The sequence below is a fragment of the Protopterus annectens genome, chromosome 8.part0, assembly GCF_019279795.1.
Source record: "Protopterus annectens isolate FY-2018-M chromosome 8.part0, PAN1.0, whole genome shotgun sequence".
Classification (NCBI taxonomy): Eukaryota; Metazoa; Chordata; order Ceratodontiformes; family Protopteridae; genus Protopterus; species Protopterus annectens.
Genome location: NC_056741.1, coordinates 575,002,800 through 575,027,222, shown reverse-complemented (window position 1 = coordinate 575,027,222; position 24,423 = coordinate 575,002,800). Strand labels below are relative to the sequence as shown.

The 24,423-nt window shown below is 44.4% G+C and overlaps 1 protein-coding gene across 2 annotated transcripts in view; it reads left to right on the top strand.

Annotated features, from left to right (window-relative positions):
• The window catches only part of EFNA4 (ephrin A4), an 864,452-nt gene that overhangs the window by 182,975 nt on the left and 657,054 nt on the right, over nt 1-24,423 (top strand). The gene's annotated exons all lie outside the window — the stretch shown is intronic.

The following is a 24,423-nucleotide window of genomic DNA, read 5'->3' as shown; positions in this document are numbered from 1 at the left end:
AACACAGCTTTGACTTACCAAATACATCTTCAAGCTCAATTCCTGCCAGGAAAACAAAATACTCTGGCAGATGACCTAAGCAGAAATCTTATGGACCCACACGAATGGAAACTGGATCCACAAATATTCTGCATGTTAACACGGAAATGGGGGTGCCCAGACATAGAGCTATTTACCTCTCCCCAAAATTATCAGCTGGACAAATTCTGCACAAGAATTAATCACAAAGAAGCATGGAAACTGGATGCCCGATCAGTCTATGCCTTTTCCCCCTCTGCCTCTTCTCTCCAAGGTCTTACTAAAAGTCAGGAAAAACAAAAATGATCCTAGTTGCTCCGGACTGGCCTCGACAACACTGGTACCCACTTCTAAGGAATATGTCTCAACTTCCCCCTTACCTCATCTACTGTCTCAGCAGAACAATCAAATTCTGCACACTCCGCTCCAATCTCTGAACCTTGCAGCATGGCTGATCATTTAATTATTCAAACAACACCTCTCAGTAAATCTGTGATGGATGTCATTTTGGAAGCCAGAAGGCCTAGTACTAGAAAATTTTATGCTGATAAATGGAAGCGATTCTGTGCTTGGAACCAAGCACAAGGAACAGACACAGCAAAGCCCAATATTCCTCAGATTTCTCTGAGATGCTTGACAAGGGCCTATCTTTTTCTTCAATAAAAATCCATGTCTCTGCCATCTCGGCTCATTACAACACAGAGCCTCCCCTCTTTTCTCATCCTCTGCTTAAACAGTATCTTAGAGGGGCTAAAAATTTAAGGCCTCCCAGAAGATCACCAACTCTTGCATGGGACCTCAATGTTGTGCTGGAAAAACTCACCTTGCCTCCTTTTGAACCAGCAGCTACTGCGGATATAACATTTCTATCTAGGAAAACAGCTTTTCTCTTGGCAGTCACTTCAGCAAGAAGGGTTTCAGAACTACAGGCTGTCATGGCTGTGGAGCCTTATTACATTCTACCCGGACAGGGTGTCCCTCAGGACCAATCCTTCTTTTATGCCTAAGGTGGTATCCAGTGTGGCTCTTAACCAGACAATTCACCTGACAACTTTTTACCCAAATCCGCAGAACAAGGGGGAGCAGATTCTGCATTCATTGGATGTACACAGACAACTAAGATTCTACTTGAACAGGACCAAATCTCTAAGAAAGTCTGAGCAAACTACTGGTAGCATTTGCTGCAGGGTCAGCGGGGAAGGCTATATCAAAGCAGACTATTTCTAAGTGGATAAGCCAGTGCATTAGATGTTCTTCATCTCACATTGCTGCAGTACACGGTCCTTCCTCTCCCTCGGCTCCTCGGGAATATCAAAAGTAAGGCTGACGTTGGGGTCAGGGCGCATTTGACTGACATCAGGCTGTGAGACTGAATACAGCATCCCCAGATGGCTTTTTACCCCGGACAAACAAAGAAGTCTATCCTTTACTTCCATCAACTATAAATAATACCTTTTCTGCTACCTGCACCATGGTAAACCTGTGCCCAAGGGGATTAGATCTCATTCCACCAGGGATGCCTCTACCTCAGCAGTTTTTCTCAGAGGGGTTCCAACCAAAAACATTCTAGAGGCTGCTACTTGGAGCTCTGTTCATACCTTCACACAGCATTATCATTTGCCTCTCTTCTTCAAATCCAGGGCAGACTTTGCCACTGCAGTTCTGCAGGGCCTTATAGCTGCTCCTAATGCTGTTTAGCTCCATCCTCCCATCCATAGCTTTGGGATTCTACCCAAATGTAATGACTGCAACAGTGAAACACGAAGAACATAGTACAGTTGTGTATACTTACCGTAAATGTAGATGTTCGAGTGTATTCACTGTTGCAGTCTAAATTCCACCATCCCCTTTTCTATACCTTTTCTTTCCTTCACTATATACTAAAGCCTTTGTGGTGTATTTGCTGTTAGATGAAGGTAAAGTTTATGTTGCTAAAGGTGCATTTAGCTATATTTCTGTTTATTTATTTATTTATTTATATATATATATATATATATATATATATATATATATATATATATATATATATACACACACACACACACACACACACACACACACACACACACACACACACACACACATATTTGCTCCCCATTTGGGGGGCACCCAGGGTTGCCAGACATCCATATTTGGGCGGGACTGTCCTGAGATCAGCAGCCTGATCCCAAGTCCCGTCTTGCCGGTTTAAATCCCGGCCAGCCTCCGCTTTGTTTGTTTTTTTTTTTTTTTTTTGTTTAGCCCGTATACCTGGCATAAGGGCCAATCAAAAATCGCTAAACACGGAGCTTCTTGTGTTCCGCATTAAACAGAAGTAGCTCCGTGTTTAACAATTTTTAAGTGGCCCGTATGCCGGTATACGGGCTAATCAAAAATCGCTAAACACGGAGCTACTTCTGTTGAATGCAGAACTGCAATGTTCCACATTAAACACGAGAAGCTCCGTGTTTAGTGATTTTTGATTGGCTCATATGCTGGTATACGGGCCAATCAAAAATCGCTAAACATTGAGCTACTTGTGTTGAATGCAGAACTGCAATGCATTAAACATGAGAAGCTCCGTGCTTAGTGCAGAGCTACTGTTCTTTAATGTGGAACAGTGTTCCGCATTAAAGACCCTTTTTTTTTTTTTTTTTTTTTTTTTTTTTTTGTCCCTAGCTGGCTGGAAACCTGACAACCCTGGGGGCACCTGACATCTGGGGCAAGAAAAACAGAATAAAATGGCATCGGCTGCATGTTTCATACCCCTGATGAACTGATGTCATGGAAGAGGAGACAGCAACTGATGCAAGACTCAAGACTTTGTTATTCAGGCTGACTGAGGGCAACCTGCCAGCAGATTACCCAAATGTAATGACTGCAACAGTGAATACACTCTAACTTCTACATTTATGGTAAGTGTACACAACTGTACTTTCTAAGCCATCCTTCTATGGCAAAAACTCTCAATGACTCCCTCTTCCCCCTCTGCCCTTCTTTCACTCACCAATAGCTAGGAGGAAGGCTCTCCCTCTGCAAAGAAAATTGGCTTCCTATAACAAAGGACCAATGGGTCTTAAAGATATTTTTTCAGGGAATACAAATTCTTTGTCCACGAACTCCCAATTCCAAGAGGGTACCCAGACTTACCTCCAAATCAGTGAGCAGAGGTATTGAAACGGGTCCAAACTCTCCTATCCCAGAGTACAGTAGAACCTGTCCCCTCAGATCAAACAGGCAAAGACTTTTATTCCAGACTATTCCTTGTTCCCAGAAAAGAGGGCAATTGGTGCCTCATCCTGGATTTATCTATTTTGAAAACCTCCCTGGTGGTCCCCAAATTCAAAATGCTAACTTTGCAGCAGCTGCTGCCTATTCTGACAAAAAATGCCTGGCTAGTGACCCTAGACCTAAAAGATTCCTACCTCCACATCCCCCCATAAGGGAATCCTGCAGGAAATTCCTGCGCTTCAAAGCAGGCTCACAAAACTTTCAGTTCTCTGCGCTAGCCTTTGGCATATCTACTGCTCCCAGAGTATTTACCAAATGCTTAGCCCTGGCCATAGAATTTTGTAGACAGAGAAATATACAGATTTACCCTTATCTGGATGACTGCCTTATTCAGGCAGAGTGCAAAGAAAAGCTGCTCCAGGACCTTCTCTTTGTCAAAACCCACCTAACTTCCCTAGGGTTCACCATTAATGAGAAGAAATCAAAGCAAACACCCTCCAGGAAAATCATTTTCTTGGGAGCACTGCTGGACACAGCATCCCAAATGGCCTTCCTGTCCCCAGAAAAGCAGAGCTTCCTGCCTCTCTACTTTACTTTACCCAGCTGGCTACCAGAAGTCACCTCACTGCAAGGAAGCTGTTCTTCGTGTTTCACTGTTGCAGTCATCACACTTTGGTTATCTGCCTGCAGGTAGCCCTCAGTTAGCCCGAATACCAGAGTCTTAGTATTACTGCGTTGGATGCTGTCACTTCTTCAATGACGTCAGGTCGTCAGGGGTATAAAAACAGGCAGCTGACTCCATTACTTCAGTCTTTCTTGCCGAGGAGGAGCCCGAAGCAGAAGCAGTTAGCAAGTGCTGGTCAGCCGCTACCTGAAATTTTCATTTTTCGAGTTGATAATCCTAAAGTCTACTAAAGCTAAGTACCAAGTTGGGGATCCTTTTTTCTTGCTCTAACCGATGTCAGAAAAAGTTAACAATTGTCTTGCCTGTGGAAAGAAAATACCTCTCAGATTTTCATTCTTACTGCATCACCTGTTTAGGCCCAGACCACAACGTCCCTCGCTGTCAGTTTTGTGCCTTGTTTAATACCCAAACCATTCGTCATCAGGCTATTTTTGTTGCTAAATTTTTTTGCTCTCGATCTCTGTATTCTGAAATGGCTTTGGTAAGCCATCTGACTACCGATATTCTGAAAAAAACGTAAGGATAAAGACAGAGACAGACCACATAGGTCCCAAACTGCCAGCGATGCTTCCGTTAAGCTAGTCGCCAGTATGCCAGTACTCAGTGATGTACTTTTGCAGCCCCTGACACTCACTTCTATGGATTCGCAGGCCTCTGCTGAGACCCATTCGGAGTCCGGTATGCCACGAGATGCTTCTTTGACTATGGAACCAGCGGATGTCTGTACCTTGGATGGGTCTGGAGCCGCTGTGTAGGCAGCAGCTTCTGAGAGTCTTTTCTGACCTACCAATGTTTGAATCAAACTGACTACTTTTTTAGCCAAAATTTCTGGGTTTCTTAGGCCCAGAGTACACATTACACCTAGAAAACTGATGAGCAAAGCACATGCCACAAAATCAAATGCTTAGAATGGCTGAAGACCTTATAATGCTAATTAGAGGAAGCCAGCCTTCCCCTGCTAAGAGACAAAGAATTCAGTTGCCTTCAGATTCTACAGACCAGTAGTCCGATGACTCTGACCTTTCTGATTATCAGGACATGCCCTTGTCAGCCTATGAGGATTCAGATGCAGAGGAATCCATTCCCTCTGCCTCCCCTCCAGCGGATTTCTCTTTTGGTGAAACCTTGCATATTTTAAGAGAGCATTTCCATTGGGAATGCCAAGACTATCCTCAGTCCAAAAAGAGACTTGGAGAATTTTTAGAGCTACCTTAGCACAGGCCTTTAGATATTCCCCCTGTCATGGATGTTGTGGATGATGTTTTCATGGAATCCAGTCTTACTCCAGACACCTTACCTCAGGCCCCTAGGAAACCTGACAGGTACTACCGAGTACATGATTCCCACAAGTTTCTTTTTAAGAATCCTACTGCTGATCCAGAGATAATTTCCCAGGGATCTGAAGGTATTAAGGCCACTACAGCCAAAAATCCTACCCCTTCAGACAGGGATTCCAGGGCTTTAGACAGATGGGGTAAGAAGACCTCTGCAACTCTTGCTATCAGGGCATTGAATTGCCAGTTTCAATTGCTGAAGTACCAGCAACATATTATGGAACTCATTAAACAAAAAATGGTAATATTTCCAGATTGTGCAGAAAATAAAGATTTGCAAGAGCTTATGCATTCTGTAAACCGTTAGTAAGCATACTTTGTAGTGTGGCTTTGATGCCCTAGAAGCATCTTGCAGGGCCGCAGTCACTTGCTCTGTACTGAGAAGACATGCTTGGCTGAAGGAGCAGACCTTGCCAGATCATGTCAAATCCAAATTACTAGATGCTCCTTTAAATAAGGACGTTTTGTTTGGCACTAAAGCAGAAGAAGTTTTTAAAAAGATGGAAGAAAAAGTTAAATCTATGCAAACTGTTAAAGAATTTTTACAAGTGCAACCACCTGGATTCAGTAGGCATTGCCCTTCAAAACACTGGTCCTTTCCAGCCTCTTCCAGGCCTTCCCAAACAAGACCCAGGGGAAACAGACTACCCAGACTACAGTCTCAGGGTATGCAGAGATCTAAGCAATAGAGTGCTCCCATCCCTAAAATGGGGAGTGGTAAGCCACCTCCCTATGGAAAAAGTTCACAATGACTTCTCAACTCTACTTCCCAGCCCTGCCCAATTGCTTGTGCCCCTAGGATGAAAACTTGCCCTTCCTGCAAAAAACTGGATGTTCATCACTCAGGACCGATAGGTCCTCAACATTGTATCTCAGGGGTACAAATTTTATTTCGATTCACTGCCAACCCCAAGTGGGTTTCCAGACCTTCCTCCAAACCAGTGGGCAGAGGCTCAAAACCACGTTCTTTCCCTGCTCAACATCAGAGCTATTCAGCCAGTTCCAGTAGAACAAAGGGGTCAGGGTTTCTACTCCAGACTATTCCTGGTATCCAGGAAAGAGGGCTCCTGGCACCCAATCCAGAATCTTTCAGTTCTCAACACCTTCCCGTTGGTCCCAAAATTCAAGATGCTTACCCTGCAACAGCTTCTCCTTATGCTAGCCAAGAATGCCTGGTTAGTCACCCTAGACTTAAAAGAAGCTTATCTGCACATCCCCATCAGGGAATCATGCAGGAAATATCTACGTTTCAGGGCAGGATATATGCATTATCAGTTCTCTGCACTTCCCTTTGGCTTATGTACTGCACCCAGGGTATTCACAAAATGCCTGGCTTCAGCCATTGTATACTGCAGGCAGAGAAATATCCAAATGTACCCGTACTTGGACAACTGCCTGATTCAGGCGGACAGCAGAAATTGCTGCTTCAGCACCTGGCATTTGTAAAAAGACTTCTCACTTCATTGGGGTACACCATCAACCAAAAGAAATCACAATTGGTACCTAGTCAAAAGATTGTATTCCTGGGAGCAAGCTTGGACACAACTTCCCAGATGGCATTTCTCACTTCAGAAAAACAGGTCTATCTGACAGGCTACTTCAAACAAATGGCCATCAGAACCCAGCTAACTGCAAGAAAAATACTGCAAGCCATAGGGTTCATGGCCTCATGTATTCTGCTAATTCCATATGCAAGACTGCATATGAGGAAACTTCAATGGTACTTAAAAAAAAAAGTCTTTGGTGCCAACATTTTCAGGACCTGGAAACAGTCATTCCTGTCATACCTTGTCTGAGGGCAGAGTTCCTTTGGTGGGCAGAAGCATGCAACCACAACAAGGCACTGCATTTTACTCTACCCTAAGCTGCCCACACCCTGACCACAGATGCATCAGACTATGCATGGGGGGCCCACATGGCTGGCAAATGCATTCAGGGCCACTGGAGCCCAAGCCAAATTCTCCTGCACATCAACCAAAAGGAGATGCTAGCTGTACAGAATGCTCTGACCGCTTTCAGATACCTAATCCTTCCAGTACAACTGCTGATAAAAACAGACAACACCACAGTTGTGGTACACAAACAAGCCGGGGGGAAACCCATTCTTACCCACTCTGCAAGTTAGCCATGACTCTATGGAGCACAGCTTTGGACAACCAGGTCCATCTACAAGCTCGGTTCCTGCCAGGCAATTCACTGGCAGACGACTTAAGCAGAAATCTTCTAGACCCACACGAGTGGACATTGGAGCCCAGCACCTTCAGCCTTCTGATCCAGAGGTGGGGGATCCCAGAGGTGGATCTCTTTGCCTTCCCCCACAACCGCCAGTTAAGCAAATTCTGCACCAGAAACCCTCACAACAGGGCCTGGAAGGTGAATGCCCTATCCTTTCAATGGGAAAACCTCTCAATCTATGCTTTTCCCCCTCTGCCCCTTCTTTCAAGAGTACTACTCAAGATAAAAGAAGAATTGCAAACCCTAAATCTTGCAGCCTGGCTTCTACCTCATAAGGACTTCCACTCTTACTGTATTCCATGCCTAGGCCCTGATCACGACGTCACTAGTTGTCGGTTTTGTGCTAGATTTAACAAACGCACTATAAAAAGACTTTTTGATTTTGCTTTGCACTACTTTGGCCCAAGGCTCAATTATACAATGCTGTCGGATCAACCGACGACCGCAATACCGAAAAAACCGCAAAGACAAGGATAAAGACAGGCATCCGAGATCCAAAACCGATGACGAAACCTCTTCTAGGCCAGTCGCTGGTTTGCCAGTTCTCAGTGAGGTGCTTTTGCAGCCCCTGACGCCTGCTACCTCAGAGCCACAGGCCGCCTCCGACTCCCACGTGGAGACAACTAGGCCCCTGGAAACTCAAGGTATTGGGCCTACGAAAACTAATCCCTCAGATGGGTCTGGAGCCGCTGAGCAGGCATCGGCTTCTGAGGGTGTTTTCAGACCTTCACAACTTACCATTAAAACAACGGCCAAGACAAAAGTACCATTAAAGACAAAGAAACAAGTGCAGCATTCTCCTGGACAGTCCTCCATGCCTAAGAAACAGATGCTTAAAATGGCCGAAGATCTCATTACTCTAATCAGGGGTTCCCATCCCCCTCCTGAGAAAAGGCCTAGGCAGGATACAGACTAGGATTCCTCTGATCAAGTTTCCATTTCCTGAGTCCTCTTCAGACCAGGGATACTCTCTACCCCCCTATGAGGACTCTGATGCTGAAGAATCTATCCCTTCAGCCTCTCCTCCTGAGGATTATTCTTTTGGTGAAACTTTACATACCATGAGGGAGCATTTCCATTGGGAAAGTCAGGATTACTCAGAATCCAAGAAAAGGCTCAGGGATTTTCTTTTATTACCTCAGCACAGGCCCCTGGCTATTCCGTCTGTGCTAGATATTGTGGATGATGTGTTCTCTGAATCCAGTTTATCTCCTGATTCTTTGCCCCCTGCACCAGCCAAGCCAGACAGATATTATAGTGTCCCAGACTCTCACAAGTTTCTTTATAAAAACCCTTCTACTGATCCAGAAACTATTTCCCAGGGTCCAAAAGGGGTTAAGGCTTCCATTGCAAAAAATCCAGTACCCTCTGACCGAGATTCCAGAGCTTTGGATAGATGGGGGAAGAAAGTATACACTTCTGCAACTTTAGCAGAAAGAGCTTTAAATTGCCAGTTTCACATGCTTAAGTACCAACAATATTTAATGGCTCAGTTAAAACAGAAAATGCTTGCAAGCTCAGAATCTCCTGATTGTAAAGAAATGCAGGATTTATTGCATGCAGTTGAACAGGTGGGAAAACGTACTCTGCAATGTGGTTTTGATTCTGTAGAGGCCTCTTGTAGAGCCGCAGTTACAGGTTCTGTGATTCGAAGACATGCTTGGTTAAAAGAACAGAGTTTACCTGGTCATGTTAAGGCAAAATTATTGGATGCTCCTTTACAGCATGATACCTTGTTTGGTGTTAAGGCAGAAGAGGTGTTAAAGAAAATGGAGGATAAAGCTAAATCTATGCAAACAGTAAGGATTTCTTACAGGTACAGCCACCTCGACTTAGCAGAAATTGTCCAACAAAGAATTGGTCCTTTCCAGTGTCAGACAGGCCACAGAGAGGCAGATACAGACGCCCAAGAGGCAGATCTCAACCCCAAGGCTCAGACAGCGAAAGTGGGGCACCTCAACCCCAAAAGGAGGTGAGGACAAGTTTCAACCTTACAGGAAACAGTCACAATGACTTTCCCCTTCATACGTCAAGCACTCCCCTTTTGGAAGCCCCCTTAGGGGGAAAACTAGCACTTTTTTTCCTCAAAACTGGCAAACAATCACCCAAGACAAATGGGTTCTGAATATTGTGTCTCAAGGTTACAGGTTCCACTTTCATACTTTACCAAGGCTAAAAGGAATGCCAGACCTGCCACAAAATCAATGGGCAGAGGCACAAAAACAAATTTCAGCCCTCATGGACATGAGAGCTATTCAAAAAGTACCACAACAGGAACAAGGACAAGGATTTTACTCAAGACTCTTCCTGATCCCCAGAAAGGACAAGGCCTGGAGGCCCATACTAGACCTTTCAATTCTAAATACTTACCTGGATATTCCGAAATTCAAAATGTTGACATTACAGCAGCTTCTACCCATGCTGGGCAAGACTGCTTGGCTTGTTACTCTGGACCACAAAGAGGCATACCTGCATGTCCCTATCAGACAAAATTGCAGAAGATACCTCAGATTCAAAGCTGGTACAATGCACTACCAATTCTCTGCACTACCCTTTGGCTTATCTACTGCGCCCAGGGTCTTCACAAAGTGCCTGGCACCAGTAATTGCATTTTGCAGACAAAAAGGAATTCAAATATATCCATACCTGGACGACTGCCTCATTCAAGCAGAGACGAAGGACATTCTTCTACAGCATCTGGCGTTTGTAAAAAGGTTGCTAATTTCTCTAGGGTACACAGTAAGCAAAAAGAAGTCAAAACTAGTACCCTCACAACAGATTATATTAAATACAACGGTCCAGATGGCTTACCTCATGCCAGACAAACAAGTTCAACTAACTCAATATTTTCAGTTACTGGCAAAAAAGTCCCATCTCCCTCCAAGAAAAATTCTGCAGGCCCTGGGATTCATGGCATCCTGCATACTACTAATACCATATGCCAGACTGCATATGAGGAAATTACAATGGTACCTAAAAAAGGGTTTGGACTCAACACTCTCACAGTTTAGAAGCAGTAATACCAATGATTCCCTGCCTACAACAGGAGTTTCGATGGTGGGCACAGGCGTGTCACCTAAACAAGGGTCAGCCTTTTACCCTACCCACAGCCAGTCAGACTCTAACAGATGCCTTGGATTACGCCTGGGGAGCACACATGGCAGGAAAATGCATTCAGGGCAAGTGGACCACAGACCAGATGCATCTTCACATCAATCAAAAAGAGATGTTGGCTGTTCAGAATGCCCTAAGAGCTTTCAAGGACCTTCTGCATCCAGGACAATTATTAAAGACAGACAACAGCACAGTAATGTGGTACATAAACAAGCAAGGGGGCACTCATTCTTATTCCCTATGCAGGCAAGCCATGACCTTGTGGAACACAGCTCTAATATATCAAGTTCACCTGCAAGCCCAATTCCTGCCAGGAAAGAAAAATACTCTGGCAGATGATCTAAGCAGAAATATCATGGACCCTCTTGAATGGAAAGTGGATCCACAAATCTTCAGCATGGTAACGCAAAAATGGGGATGCCCAGACATAGATCTTTTTGCCTCCCCAGTGAATTGCCAACTACAAAGATTCTGCATAAGGACTTATCACAAACAAGCATGGAAAGTGGATGCTCTTTTGTTCAGCTGGAAAAACCTAAAAGTTTATGCCTTCCCACCACTGCCTCTCCTTTCAAAGGTACTCCTAAAAGCCAGACAAGAAAAAACACAGACAATCCTGATTGCTCCAGACTGGCCATGCCAGCACTGTAACCCTATCTTAAGGAACTTAGCTCAAGGCCCACCATGGATTTTGCCTTAAATTCCACACCTTTTGACTCAACAAAACAATCGGATCCTGCACGGTCAGCTCAAAACCCTAAACCTGGCTGCATGGCAGATTCATTAGTCAAACAGGCAACACCTGTCTCTAAAGCTGTTATGGATGTCATTTTGGAGGCAGGAGGCCTAGCACCAGGAAAGCTTACTCAGAAAAATGGAAGAGATTCTGCGCCTGGAACCAGGCTCAAAGCCTTGACCCTCTTGTTCCAAACATTCCTCAGATTTTACAATACTTAACTGAGATGCTGGACAGAGGCCTATCCTTCTCATCAATTAAGATCCACGCCTTTGCCATTTCAGCACATTACAACACGGATCCTCCTTTATTCTCTCATCCCTTGCTAAAGCAGTACCTCAGAGGGGATAAAAACACAAGACCGCCCCGGAGAGCACCAACACCAACTTGGGACCTCAATTTCGTTTTGGAAAAACTGACCCTGCCACCTTTTGAGCCAGCCAATACAGCCGATCTAAAATTTTTATCATGGAAAATAGCTCTGCTCCTAGTAGTAACTTCAGCACGAAGAGTCTCAGAGCTACAGGCATTAATGGCAGTGGAACCTTTTATAATTTTTCATCAGGACAGGGTTTCTTTAAGGACAAACCTTATCTTTATGCCAAAGGTGGTATCTAGTGTGGCTCTTAACCAAACCACCCATTTGCCAACTTTTTATCCAAACCCCCAGAATAAAGGGGAGAAACTTCTGCATTCTTTGGACATACACAGGCAGCTATGCTTCTACTTGGACAAAACAAAAGCTTTCAGGAAAACTGAGCAACTGTTTGTAGCATATGCTGCAGGATCACAGGGCAAGGCTATCTCAAAGACTATATCCAAATGGGTGGGACACTGTATTCATTACTGCTACACACAGCATGGAAAGTCAGTCCCATAACATTAGGCCACATTCCACCAGGGCAACAGCCACTTCAACAGCCTTTCTCAGAGGAGTACCTACCAAGGAAATTTTGGAGGCTGCAACTTGGAGTTCAGTGCACACCTTTACCAAGCATTACCACCTGCCTCTTTACTCTAAATCCAGAGCAGGATTTGCCACTGCAGTTCTGCAGGGCCTCCTAGCCAATCCTAACTCTTTTATAGACCCAGCCACCCAAACTTAGCTTTAGGATTCTACCCAAGTGTAATGACTGCAGCAGTGTAACATGATGAACATAGTACAGTTTTGTACCTACCATAAATGTAGATGTTCCGAGTATTCACACTGCTGCAGTCCAGGTTGCCCTCCCTCCATCCCCTCTGAACTAGCTGGACTTATCTATACCTTTCTATCCTATACAACCTTTGTGGTGTATTTGCTTGTAACTGAAGGTATTGTTTTTATTTTTTATGTATATTTTTTATTGGCAATATGTATTGCCTACCTACTTGGGGACACCTGACATCTGGGGCAAGAAAAACTGAAGAAAATGGCGTCAGATGCATCTTGTATACCCCTGGCGCACTGACGTCCAGGAAGAGGCGACAGCAACCGACACTGGACCAAGACTTTGGAACTCTGGCCAACTGCGGGACCACCTGACGGCAGGATAACCCAAGTGTAATAACTGCAGCAGTGTGAACACTCAAACATCTACATTTATGGTAGGTACAAAACTGTACTGTCTGTAATTTTTGTGCCGTTGTGCTGCAACTCAGAGCAGATTTGGGTGTTTCCATTGAGATTCTTGACATCGCTATAGAATGCTTTGTGCTTGTCCTTAGAATCGGCGGTGATCTTGTTTTCGTAGCTAGCTTTCAAGGATCTTATAAGGGATCTCAGCTTCTTACTGAGGCTGACCAGGGAGCTCCTTCACTCATGGGATTTTACTCTTTTGCAACATTTTCTTCCTTCTGTTGTAGAGTTTGTTTATGGCAGGGGACCACCAGATTGGCTTCCTTTTTTTGAGGATAGCAGCTTGGTTCTGTTTGGGATAGCACGATTCATGCATTTGTGTAAGTGCTTATAGAGTGCATTTGTGTAGGATTCAGCAGTCGTAACTGTATTGTCCATCTGCATGGGTGTCATGAAGTTCGCCACTTCTGTCTTAAGATGCATGAAATTGGCTTTGGAGAAATGTTTTACCATGGTTTCCTTAATGGGGGCTGGTGACAGGATGTGGATATCCAGGTTGATTAGCTTATGGTCAGATCTGAGCAACGAGGAGTTGGCTTCAGGTGTGGAACACCGGTCACTCATGTTGGTAATGACTAGGTCTAGTATATTGTTGCCCCTGGTGGGGGTGTGGATAAGTTGATCCAGGGCACTGGAATTTATGAATTCCAGAAAGCGCTGAGCGAAGGAGTTGGTACATTAGTAGCTTTCCCAGTTAATGGTGGGGTAGTTGAAATCACCCAATATTAGGGTGTTTGGTTGAACCCTAATATTTTCCAGTATATCAAGAAAAGAGGAGTAGGAATTCTGGGGCATGGTGGGGGATCTGTAGCAAGCTACAATTTGGATTGCAGTTTTGCCCAGAGTTATTTGTACTTGGATAAGCTCGGATGCATTATACTGAGCAACCAGCCTGGAGGTGTGGATATCCTTGATGAATATGGACACACATCCACCTTTAGTGTTCCGGTCCAGGTTAGATGGCTGAAAAGTGTGGTATGAGTTATAACTTGGTAATCCAGGGGTGCTCTCTGGAGCCTTGAACCAGGTCTCAGTCACTGCATAGATGTCTGTGTCCTCTATTTTAACAAGTGCCTCGAGTGAGTGCATTTTGAGATTTAGACTTCTAGTATTGAGTAGCATTACCCTCAGTTGTTGCTTGCCTGTCCCTGTTACGGTAGTGAATCTGTCATTTGAACCTTGCCTAAAAAAGGCACTATAGGGGCGGCAAGAGCCTTTGCCAGTATCCAGAATCCCAGGGATGACAGGTGCAGGCCATCTCTGGCAAAGCATCGTGGCCTTGTTGACTATGTCATCCCAGGCAGACAGATACTGGATCCCTTTAGAATGACAATAGCGCACTACTCCCCAGACATAGTTGCTTTAATAGAAATCTGACTAAATAAAAACATAGCTAACTCAGAAGTTCTCCCTACCGGCTACAATATCATTAGACAAGACAGACCACTTCGTAAAGAGAGTGGAACTGCCTTACTGTACAAGTCCAACTTAATTGTACGTCTGTTACCAAACTCCTACCCCTCCCCCAATAATTGGGGCATACTTGTCTCACAACTTCAACTTCACCCTAAAAAGGTCATCACCACAATTGTGATCTGTATTCCACCTGGTAATACACCTGCTAGCCTTGAAGACTTCTTATCCTGGTGTTCTTCCACATACTCACAAGAAATCCTTATTCTGGAGGATTTCAACCTAGACTGGTTCACCTGTATACCACCAAGTTATCTAATAAATCTCCATGGCTACCAGCAGCTAGTCCACATTCCAACTAGATGTGATAAAAAAAATCTACAAGGGAATCCATCCTTGACAGGGTCCTAACTAACAACCCCACATTGTACTCCCACACAGGCAGTCTCCCAGACACCTTAAATGACCACAACATAATATACCTTATACGTAGCAGAACGAGCATATGCAAAACCACTAACGATAAATCCACTAGAAACACAAAAAAATTCTCTCCTGAGGTCCTCAATACTTTACTCTGTAACTGTGACTGGACCCCCCCCCCCTAAAAACCCTCCCACTTGACCTAATTCATATTCATATTCATATTTCAACAAAACATTTCTACAACACCTAGACACTGTCGCTCCATTGCACAAAATCAAGGTTAGAACCTCTACAAAACCCCTGGCTCGGTAAAGAAACCAAACAAATCCTCAAGTCCAGAGACACTGCCTGGCTTTACTATCAAAAAACAAAGAAACAACAAAGCCTAACTAAGTGCCAAGAACTGTTCAACCCTGCTAAAAAATGCATTAGGTTGGACAAAAAATCCTACTACACGACATTACAAACTAAATACCAACACAACCCCCCAAAATTTTGGAAAAATGTAAACCAGCTACTAAAACCCACCTAAAAGGCTACCCCCAAACCAACCAGCCCTAACACTAAAGTTCCCATCGAAACACAATTCAACTCCCACTTTGTGAACTCCATTCTATCCTTAGTATCACAGGACAGTTCCAACCTCACTACCCCCCCCCCCAACACAAATAACACTAATACAAGCTTTACCCTCAAAACAGTTTCCACCACTTCAGTCAAAAGCTTGCTCTCCAAACTAAAAACCTCATCAACAGCAGCCGACCTACTCCCTGGCTATTTCTTGAAACTTGCAGCAGATGCTATTGCTATACCAATCTCCACCCTCATAAACAGATCAGTTGTTAAAAACCATTTGCCCAAACTCTGGAAAATATCCTACGTTACACCCATACATAAAGGCGGAACCCCCACTGAACTTAATAACTACAGACCCACTGCCTTACTGTCCCCCCCTGGCCGGAATCCTAGAAAAATGCATCCATACCCCAGGTGCTAAAATATCTCCTACACAGCAGCATCCTGTCACCTACTCAACATTCAGACCTGCCCATAGTACCTTTACAGCCCTCCTCTGCTTCACAGATGCAGTAAACCGCCTCAAAAATGAAGGCCTGCAGGTGCTCTTTTTTTTTTGGATATGTCCAAAACATTTGACACAGTCTCGCACCAAATCCTGCTAAACAAACTAAACCAAGATCACCTATCAAATTCCACTCTTACCTGGTTCCAAAGCTACTTAACTGACCGGTACCAAGCTGTTAAATGGGAAAATTCTCTCTCTCCTCAGCTGCCCATAACTATAGGAGTCCCACAGGGTTCTATCTTAGGACCACTACTATTCAGAGTCTTCACAAATGACCTCCATACCTCCACACAGCATGCATCTAGTATGCAGATGATACTACCTTAATCCGTGTTGCACAAAACTTTCCCACCCTCCTGCAAACAACTCAGCTAACATTCTCTGACATTGAAAGCAACCTTACCAAAGCCCAACTTCTCCTCAGTCCAAAGAAAACTCAGCTTATGATTATAACCAGTTCTAACAAAAACACTGATAACAGTCAATTCACTATCTACTCCACAAATGCTACTCCAATTGCTCCAGTGGCACAGGCTAAGCTATTGGGAATAACCATAGACAACCACCTAAAACATTCTCTGACATTGAAAGCAACCTTACCAAAGCCCAACTTCTCCTCAGTCCAAAGAAAACTCAGCTTATGATTATAACCAGTTCTAACAAAAACACTGATAACAGTCAATTCACTATCTACTCCACAAATGCTACTCCAATTGCTCCAGTGGCACAGGCTAAGCTATTGGGAATAACCATAGACAACCACCTAAAATTTGATAGTCATCTCAACTTAACTATTAAAAAAAGTACATGCCAAACTGGGATCACTCTACTGTATCAAACCATTTCTTGCCAACAACACAAGATCAGCTGTTGCTTGCTCCCTACTCTCTGCATCTCCCATTCTGACTAATCTCAACAAAACTGAACTAAGCAAAATGGAAGCCTGCTATAAAAGAAGTACCCGCTTTGCTGCAAATTGCTCATGTAGAACTCATCACTGTACTGCTTTGAGACAGCTCCACTTGCTTGAACTGCCCAACCACCTAACCTACAATCAGCTCTGCTTCTGTCATTCTATCTATTAGCTCCCCATCAAGTGTCCTACCCTCAAAAACCTAGTACAACATCACTCAGCCAAAAGGCCTCTTAGATCCTCAAGCAAACTACTAATAGAAGTCACCAACAGCTACAGTAGCTTTGGAGATGCACTATATAGTAGTTCAGTGGCTAAAAAATGGAACTCTCTCCCCACTAGTATACAAAACGCATCCAAATCCAAAGCCTCCTTTAAAAACCTCATTAGGCAACATCTCAAGCAAAGTTGACAGTGGCATGACTGCTCCCCAGGCTAGTGAAAGCGGATAAGGTACACATACTAAGCCTAGAGTTCACTCTTACTCACAAACACTGGCTAAGGTACAGTGTATGTACTATACCTGTGTACTATATATGTATTCTACCTATGTTACAAATTTCAGCTGTACACAACAAATCTATTAATTACCTTTATTTTTAAATTAATATTTTCTTGTTTGTTCTTGCCACTGTAACTGTTGATGTGCTGCATACCACTGTAAAAACATGTCTGTTGTAATTTGTGTGTATACTGATCATGTCTAAATGTATCCGTACATTTTCTATGTGGAGCTTTTCTCCCCGGGTCTCTGCTGAAAAAGGGCCTTTTCGGCTCAGTCAGACATCTCCGGTTAACGAATGTAAAATAAAATAAAATAAATCTAGAGAGCGCTCTCCCTCTGATCCCCAGTAGGCAGAGTTTCTCTGGTGGGCAGGGGCCTGTGCAAGAACAAGGGTCTTCCCTTTATCCTCTGCCCTGCCGGGCAGACCATCATCACCGACACCTCAGACATTCCTTGGGCCGCTCTCCTAGCAGGCAGGTGCATCCAAGGTCTTTGGGATGCCCAGCACCTTCCCTTACACATCAATCAGAAGGAAATTATGGCAGTACAAAAGGCTCTGACATCCTTCAAACCCCATCTCAGGCCAGGGGTTCTCCTTATCAAAACAGACAACACCATAGTAATGTGGTACATTAACAAACGGGGAGGGACCCAATCTTACCCTCTTTGCAGGCTAGCCATGAACCTCTGGCTGACAGCCTCTTCCATGGGATTACACCTAATTGCCCAATACCTACCAGGGATCAACAACACCCTGGCGGACCACCTAAGCAGAAACCTACTGGATCCCCATGAATGGCAGCTCCACAGAAGAATCTTTTTGCAAGTCATTCAGGAGTGGGGAACTCCGGAGGTGGATCTATTCGTTCTGCACCTCAACCACCAGCTGAAAAAATTCTGTACCAGGGAGTATCACCACCTAGCATGGAAGGTGGATACCTTGACCTTCCCCTGGAGCTCCCTCTTTGTGTACGCATTCCCTCCTCTGCCTCTTATTTCCAAGGTACTAATCAAGATAAGGGAGGAGAGACCAAAGGCCACCTCCATTGCTCCAGATTGGCCCAGACAGCACTGGTACCCCTTACTGCGCAGCCTGACATTACAGCCTCCTAGGCAGCTTCCCCTGATCTCAGACCTCTTGACTCAAGTGGGGGGGGGGGGATGCGGCACCCAGACTTGCAGACTCTCAAACTGTCAGCATGGCTAATACTTAATAAAAGCAAACAAGGGGCCCCTGTTAAGCAAACCGGTCCTAGACCATTATCACAGAGGACAGAAGGCCCAGCACCAGAAAATCTTACACAGGGAAATGGAAAAGATTCTGCTCCTGGACCCAGTCCAGTAGGGGCAGTACCTCACAACCTTCCATCCCTCTTATCCTGGACTACCTAGCTGAGTTACTTAATAGTGGCCTCTCTTTCTCTTCTATTAAAATCCGTACCTCAGCCATTTCAGCTCATTTCGATACAGACCAGCCCCTCTTCTCACATCCTTTGATTAAACAGTTCCTCAGAGGGGCTTCTAATATTAGACCTCCCAGATGGCCACCCACACCAGCCTGGGACCTGAATTATGTTTTAGAAAAACTAACCTTACCACCCTTCAAACTTGTTGCTTCAGCAGAATTGAGATGCCTCTCCAGGAAGACTGCGTTCCTACTAGCTATCATCTCAGCCAGAAGGGTTTGAGAACTTCAGGCACTCATGGCCATTGAGCCCTTCATCATTTTCCATGCAGACAGGATCTCCCTGAGGACTAAACCCTCCTTTATGTCCAAGGTGGTATCTGATGTGACCCTCAACCAGGTCATACATCTACCCACCTTCTTTCCTAACCCTCAAAACAAGGGGTAAAGAGTTCTACACTCACTATACGTGCACACGACAGCTCAGATAATACCTGGACTGTACTAAACCCTTCAGAAAAACAGACTGGCTTCTTGTCAGCTTTGCCCCAGGGGCAGAGGGAAGACCATTTCCAAGCAAACAATTTACAAATGGATACCACACTGTATCCATTTGTGCTACAGACTACATGGAAAACCACCCCCAAGTCTGTTCATACCCATTCCACTAGGGCAGCCTTCACTTCCACAGCATTCCTCAGAGGAGTTCCCACCAGGGACATCTTGGAAGCTGCCAGTTGGACCTCTGTCCTTAACTTTACAAAGCATTACTACCTACCTCTTTTCTGTAAGGCTAGGGCAGGGTTTGCCTCTGCAGTTCTGCAGGGCATGCTGACCCATGCCTAGGACTCTAATCCTTCCACCCCTCTCCTAAGCTTTTGGAATCCTCCCACAAGTGATGACTGCAACAGTTGAAACATGAAGAACATAGCACAGTTGTGTACACTTACCATAAATGTAGATGTTTGAGTGTATTCACTGTTGCAGTCCTGGTTTTCCTCCCTCCTTCTCCCTTATATCCTTTTGCCTTAGGGAGACATAAGCTTCTCATGGTGGCTTTTAGCCACCAGGACCACATTACCATATTACCATATTTCCTTATGCTTCTGATGGGTTAGGGCAAGAAATAATGATGTAATGGCATTGGCTGCCTTGCTTTATAGCACAGATGACCTGACGTCAGTCTACAGGTGACAACAGCTGACTCAGAAAAACATTGATTACTCTGGTATTCGGACCGGCTGAGGGCTACCACAGCAGGGATAATCCACAGGCAATGACTGCAACAGTGAATACACTCCAACATCTACATTTATGGTAAGTGTACACAATTGTACTTGTCTTGTAGTGCAATGTCCTGTTTGTATGCTGCAGTATTCATAACTTGAGGGAATCTGTCTCTGGCAGGCTTGTACATCTGGCCAGTACACCAAAGTCTAAGTGCTACTGTAAGGTACATGCGATGCTGCACATCAGTTGACATACGTTGGCCATAAAGGGACTTCGGGTATAAAGCGGACATTGGCACATGCCTGCCTTAGAACTTTTCTGCTGCCTGTCTGATTGCCAGCTCTGGTTGTTGCTCACCAGAGAAGTCGTGTTTGTACTTCATTTAAGTACCCCATTGAGGTTTTTCTTTATTCCTTTTAACTACTGTGTGTTTTGTTTTTTGTGGTGAATACATGTCCGCTAGGAAAGGCAGATTCCACATAAAGACTCCCATGAGCTTTGCTTGTTTGGTGTCGGCTCAGATCATGATCACACCTCCAGCACAATCTGCAAGTCTTTTATTCCAAAAATCCTCTGTAGCCATCTAGCCTCCCTTAGGTTGTACTTGGAAAATCAACGGCTTAAGCACTTAGCTTAAGGTATGGAACAGACATTTGGCCCTTCAGATGAGCCACAAGAAGGCTAAGAAGCCTCGACCTGAACCAACTGTTGCTCCCTCTATTTTGGGTGTTCCTCCCAAGGTTGATGAAGGCCCAGAGGCCGCTTCAGAATCTGCAGAGCCTCCTTCAATGGGTACCACCACAGAGGCCATCAAGGAATCTGCAAGCACATCCCAGAGGGATTTACAGGCGTCTGATTGGCGTCACTCAGATTGTTGTGCATGAAGATGTTCCCACAGATGTGGAGTGCTGCCTGACATCAGGCCCATCACCACCTGCCTCCTGAGGTGCCAAAGAAGAAACTTAAAACTAAACATGTTTCTCCGTTTCCTCGGGGCCAGGCTCCTGATCTAATTCCTAACTGGCAGGCCTTAACCCAAGGCCCCTTTAATGCCTTCATGGCCTTCTGCCAGACCTCAGCCTCTTCTATTTCTTCACCAGCCTTTTCTCCTTCTACCCCCTTGAAGATGCCTTCAGAGGGCATCTCTTCTGAGGAGGAGAATTCATCAGGGGATGAGTCTCTGGCTTATTCTACTCAAATTGCCTATCCTGTAGAATATGCCTCCACAGAGAGGAATCTAATGGAACGGATTCGCCTGGGGAGGATATTTCCTTTGGAGAGACCATCTTGAAGATGGACTGTAAGTGGGATTGCTCCCAGATCTCTGAAATCCAGAAGAGGTACTATGACCTCCTTAAAATGGAATCCTCTAATCCATCAGCCATCCCCTCCTATCCTGCCGGCCTTCTCAGATGCCTTCACAGTTTTTATATTGGCAAAACTGTACGTACCCTAAGGAGAAGGATATACGAACATTTAGACGAGATAACTAAATTTAAAGAATCCAGTGCCTTTTACAGGCACTCTCTAACATGCAAGGATATGGAAATCAAATTTTCAGTAGTTGAACAGGTTGTTATTGACCCTCGTGTTGGTAATTGGGAGTCCAGGGTAGAATTTAGGGAACTGTACTGGCAGTTAAGGATGGATGCTGGTATATCCCCTGGACTCAATGACCACATTAGTATAAACAGTGTTTTAGAATTGCGATCTGCTAAGTTATGATTTTTATTGGGGAAGTTTTCACATTAATATTATTCCATTTTACTCCACAGTAGGGTCACCTTCATTTACTTACAACAACATCCAATAGTTTTAACTATTTTAAATGAAGTGTTATTTATTAAAATGTATATGTGTATTGATTTTAACAATTTATTTTTGTTTATGCAACAGCACAACATTTTTACATATCTCCAATATACATTGTTTAAATCATTGATTAATAAGTTCTGAGCACTTTAAGAATGAATTGGTTTTGGAATTTTATTGGATAGAGATATTAAAGTGGTTTGATTGATTTGTTCATTGTTCTGATGAAGCCTTGTATTTTACTAGGTGAAAGCGCGCTTAACTTTCATTTGTGGATCTGCGTTTGAATTGAGCACTGAGCACTTTTGTCGAGTTTGCTGCGGTTGCTACAATAAACCGTTTACACTACTACATTGATTTGTTTCCTGGTTGTCTTAGATTTTTGTTATCTGAAAAAGCACTTACAACCACTGTCAGTAGAGGTCCCAGCGGGTTTATCTTACCAGTGTGAATTAATGAAGAGTGGCTTGTCATATTCTTCAGTCAAGTCACATCTTTCTGCCATCACTGCATGTCTACCAATGTCCCCTCCTTTAGCTTCCAGGCTGGAAGTCAAGCTGTTCCTAAAAGGCATCCTTCACATTAGACCACCAAGGAAACCAGTGCCTCCTCCCTTAGGATCTCAGTTTTGTCTTGAGGAAACTTACCCTAGTCCCCTTTGTATCAGCAATGTCATCTTCCCTGCAACATTGTACGTGGAAAACAGTTTTTCGAGTGGCTATTATCTCTTCCAGAAGGGTCTCCGAGTTGCAGGCTCTCATGGCCTCCTCTCCCTTTACAGTGTTTCATAGTTACAGGGTCTCTCTTCAGACTAACCCATCCTTTATGCCCAAGGTGGTTAATGAGTTATCCCCTGAATCAGGCTGTAAATCTCCCTAACTTTTCCCCTCTCCAATCCTCCAGTGAGAAGGTTTTTCACACTTTGGACATACATAGGCAACTTTGATACTACTTGAGCAAACTGACCCTATCCATACGTCTGAGAGATTGTTTCCTATCACCCAAGGTTCCTGGGCCAACTTGTTTCCAAACAAGCTATTTCTTCCTGGATTTCTAAAACCATCTCTTTCTGTTACTCCACCAATGGAAAGGATCTTTCCTCACCTGTAAGAGCACATTTTACAAGGGCAGTGTCCTCCTCTGGGGCCTTTTTTAAGGGATTGGACACAGACTCTGTCTTGGAGGCAGCTACCTGGTCTTTTGTTCATATTTTCACCAAACACTATAAACTAGATGTCATGTCCAGGTCCAGAGCGGGATTTGACAGAGCTATCTCTGTATCTTTGTGGAAAATGTTTCTGCTTCTCCTCCCAATTCCTCCTCTGCATGAGCTTTGCCATTCTTCCTCATGTTATGGATACTGCAGTATATGAATAGAAGGACATGAATAGTTGTGTAATATCTTGCCATAACCATAGATGTTCTTTGTGTTTCACTGTTGCAGTCATCACATTTGGGTTATCCTGCCAGGGGTAGCCCTCAGTCAACCCGAATACCAGAGTCTTAGTATTTCTGCTTTGGTTACTGTCACTCTAGGACTGATGTCAGTTCATCAGTGGTATAAAATCAGGCAGCCAACGCCATTACATCAGTTTTTCTTGCCGTGGAACCCAACGCAGAAGCAGTTTGCATGTGTGCCAGTCAGCTGATACCTGAGTTTTCATTTCTGAACTGAAGTTAAAGTCTTCTAAAGCGAAGTACCCCATTGAGGATCCTTTTTTCTTGCTCTAACCAATCTCAGAAAAAGTTAACAATTGTCTCACCTGTGGAAAGCAAATACCACACAAGACTTCCATTATTACTGCGTCACCTGTTTAGGCCCAGACCACGATGTCCCTCGCTGATGCTTTTGTGCTTTGTTCAATGCCAGAACCATAAGTCATCGGGCCCTTGTTGTAGCTATATATTTTTGCTCTCCATCCTTGAATTCCGATATGGCTTCGGTAAGCCATCTGACTACCGTTCTTCTGAAAAAACGTAAGGATAAAGACAGAGAGACCACATTGATCCAAAACTGCCGACGATGCTTCCACTAAGCTAGTTGTCAGTTCTCCGGTCCTCAGTGAGGTGCTTTCGCAGCCCCTGATTCCCACCTCTGTGGATTTGCAGGCCGCTACCGAGACCCTTTCAGAGTCCAGTATGCCACAAGACTCTTTTCCGACTAAGGATCTTGCGGATGTCTCTACGTTGTATGGGTCCAGAGCCACTGAGCAGACACCGGCTTCCAAGGAAGTACTTTGCGCTACCGATACTCGACACAGACCGACGATGACTTTCGCGTCTTCAGTTCTTTTTAAAACTACCGAGTTTCTAAGGCCCAAGGTACAAACTACGGCCATAAAAACGAGGACCCAAGCTCAGGCAGCTGCTTCCTTGCCTAAATCTCAAATGCTTAAAATGGTGGAAGACCTTATTGTGCTTATTAGGGGAAGCCAGGCTACCCCTTTCAAAAGAAAGAGACTTGTCCCCAGTATTTTTATCTGAACAGGAGTCCGATGACTCTGATGCTTATGAATATGAAGACATGCAACCCCTCTCTGCGTATGAGGATTCTGATGCAGAGGAATCCTTTCCTTCTGCCTCTCCACCCGAGGATTTTTCATTTGGGGAAACCCTTCATACTTTAAAGGAGCATTTCCAATGGGAATGCCCCCTTAAAAAAGAATTTATTTGAAGACCTGGCCC